This window comes from Pinus tabuliformis, chromosome 1_1, assembly GCF_031772625.1.
Source record: "Pinus tabuliformis cultivar Carrire ecotype Pingquan chromosome 1_1, CPIR1, whole genome shotgun sequence".
Classification (NCBI taxonomy): Eukaryota; Viridiplantae; Streptophyta; class Pinopsida; order Pinales; family Pinaceae; genus Pinus; species Pinus tabuliformis.
In genome coordinates this window covers 816,162,826-816,166,407 of record NC_142297.1, presented here as the reverse complement: position 1 = coordinate 816,166,407, position 3,582 = coordinate 816,162,826, and positions in this window count along the sequence as shown.

Here is a 3,582-nt window from a genome sequence, read left to right as displayed (position 1 = left end):
AGGATACAATCAAGTGTTGGTACATCTCGACGATCAATTAAAAACTACATTCAGAACTAAATGGGATACATACGCATATCAAAAGATGCCATTTGGTTCGATTAACATGGGTGCCAAATTTTAGAGAGCCATGGACATCGCATTCAAGGGGTTAGTTAATAAATCAGTGGTAATCTATTTGGATGATATAATTGTTTATTCCAAGAAATGAAACAACCATCTCAAATATTTAAAACAAATCTTCCAACGTTGTCTATGGTATGGGATTTCGCTTAACCCGAAAAAATCCTTTTTCACATTAAGTGAAGGAAAACTTCTAGGATTCATAGTGTCAAAATCTGGAATTCACATTGATCCTGACAAAATCAAGGAAACTTCCACAATACCCCTACCTCATAACAAGAAAGCCATGCAATCTTTCCTTGGCCAAATTAACTTTGTAAAGAGATTTGTTCCAGATTTTTCAAGAATCGTGTCTCCTTTACAAGAAATGATTAAAAAGAATGCAAATTTTAAATGGGGCCAAGATGAACATGAGACATTCAATCTGGTCAAACAAGCTATTATTAGTGCTCCACCTTTAGCAACTCCAAATTTTCCGATCCTTTTATATTGTATACATTTTCCTCAGATAGGTCATATGCTGCAATACTCACTCAAGCAAATTAAGAAAAGGCGAAAGCCCCAATTGCTTTTTTCAGTTCCAATTTACAAGGAGTTGAGTTGAATTATTCAGATGTGGAGAAACAAGCTTATGCTGTTTTTAAAGCAATTAAATATTTCGGACCTTTCTTACTCAAAACACATACCAAGACCATAGTACCATTTCCAGCGGTAAGAAATCTTCTAGTACAAAAGGATGTGGGTGAGAAAAGGGACAATTGGATTACTGCCTTACATGAATATGATGTAGAAATCAAACCAGCAAGTATTGTAAAAAGTCAAGGCTTTTGCAAAATGTTGGTCAGAGCATCGCTAATATCCAAAAATCCATTTGCAGAGGTACAAGTGTACAAGGTAAGCCTAAACGATGTTGAGTCATTATACGCTGATATTATTTATTATCTAAAGAATGGATATCCTCCTTCAAACCTCGATCATACGACGAAAAGAGCTTAAGGTTAAAAGCCAAACAATACCAACTCGTGAATGATGTTATTTTTAGAATAAATTATGATTCTGTTCTCCTTAGATGTCTTAAGAAATATGAAGCTGAAAAAGTCTCACAGGAACTCCACGATGGGCCAGCAGGCGAACACTATGCCGGAAACGAAACTGCTCATAAAATCATATACGCAGGCTATTACTAGCCCACATTATTCAAATATGCACATAACTACGTAAGGAAATGCCAAGTCTGTCAAACCACTACTGGAAGACAAAAGAAACCATTCTTGCCACTGCAAATAGTTACCATTGAACAACCTTTTGATCAGTGGGGATTGGACATAATAGGTGAGATCGTTCCTCACTCTCCTAAGCAGCATAGATATATCCTTACAGCAATAAATTACTCTACCAAATGGGTAGAAGCAGTTCCACTCAAGACATCTAACGCTGAAAATATCATCGAATTCATAGATCGTTTCATAATCACCAGCTTTGGATTGCCTTTCACTTTACTGTTTGATAATGCATCATATTTTTCTAGTAATGCAATGACTGAATTTTCACTCAAAATGGGTTTCAAGCTTAAATACTCTGCTAATTATTACACACAAGGGAATGGGTTAGCTGAATCTACAAATAAGAACTTAATTAGGATCATGAAGCGAACCATTGACCAAAATCATAAAAATTGGCATAAGTCTTTAATATATGCTTTATCGGCAGATCGAATAACGCAGAAAGCCTCCATCGACACTTCTCCATTTAATTTAGTTTATGGAAAACAAGTGGTTCTTCCAACACATTTGGCAATTCCCTCTTTAGCCTTGGTTCAATATATTGATGAAGCACCAACTTCTTCCTTACAACTAAGTCAACTCGAATTAATTAAGTTAGAAGAACAATGACAACGGCTAAGATAACTCACGCTCATCATCAAGCATTAGTGAAAGCCTCTTTTGATTCCAATATGATATCCAGAAAATATTTCCAGATAGGATATCTAGTTTTAAAATGGAACAAGGCTCATGAGGAAAAAGGGAAACATACAAAATTTCAAAGAATGTGGCTGTGTCAACTTTCATGTTACAGGATTTAATAGGGAGAAGAGATTCTTTACCTGTTAATGGTCAGATACTCAAAAAATATTTTCCATAGAAGATCATTCTTCTATTTTTGTAGAGTAGTTGTTTTTCTTTCTATAATAAAATTGGTTGTAAATGGTTACATTTGAGATTCACGAAAATGACACAAATTCTCTTCTAGATTTTGTTCTTTCACTTGTATAAATAGAATTATTTCTGAAAAACTCATCATTACTATTGAAAGATACAGTTAAAGACTATAGGCCTAGAAATGATATTAGTTTTGACTTAATAAATTTTGATGAAAAGCCACCTTTAGTTAGAAATAGTTTTATTTCAGTACAATGAAAGGTATCAATAAAAAAATGAAGATTCTCTGTAGAAAGGCTCTTTCCAAAAAACTCTATCATTGTCATCCAGAGTCTTAAGGAAACAATAACTTCCTCCCCACCTAGGAAACCACAATATTCAGAGAATGAACCAAAGATACACTTTAACTTAAAGAGTAAGAGGTCTCATCATGAGTCGACTTATCATGATCATAGATGTTATATCTTGCTGACTTTACCAAAAACTGCATACCACAACAGGGCAATGAATCAAGATTGTTAAAATCAAAAGACAAGGGGTCTCATCACGAGCCAGCTTGTTCAACAAAGTTATAAATCAGTGAATGACTTTGTCATGAATTGGCTACCAAACCAAGACGTTGTTCTTTAAGAATAAAAAGAAAATGAAAGAAAAAAAAGTGGAAATGGATTCCTCTTTGAAAGTTGTAAATTTCTCTAAGTAGGATATAGGATCATTGTTGAATAATAGGTAACCCTATCAAAGCTATAAACGTTTGGTTGGCAACAGAGTCTCTACCTACAACAAATGAACATATTAAAATTGATTCACAGAGAATACTTTATTTTTATCTTTATAAACCAAGTAATGACTGATGTAGATAAAGGACTAGCTTGAGAGAGTAAATAATAAAAGTTGGGAAAAAGAAGAAACGAAATATCATTGATAGGCAAAAGCATAATGTACTTAGTCTTTCTATAGTAAAGTTTAATTTTCTGGAAAATTTTCTGTTTTGGAAGTTTTGAAAATTCAAAAGAACAGCAGAGATAACTCGTTCTTCCAAGTGAATCGCCAATTGTTCTGGCCAGCAACAACCCCCCTTCTTATTTAGTGTTATTCCTAATACTAAATAATTGGGGACCCTTGGTTAAAAATTAAAAAAAAAAATCAAAGTAGTGCTTAAGTTCCTTTCCTAATAAAACTTACCATCATAAGCTTAGGAAATCCCCTTGCAAAATCTAAAAAATCTAAGTTTTATGATAAGGTAAGACAAAATCTTTCCTTAGGAAATATCGCATCCCAAAAGGATAACAAGATACCT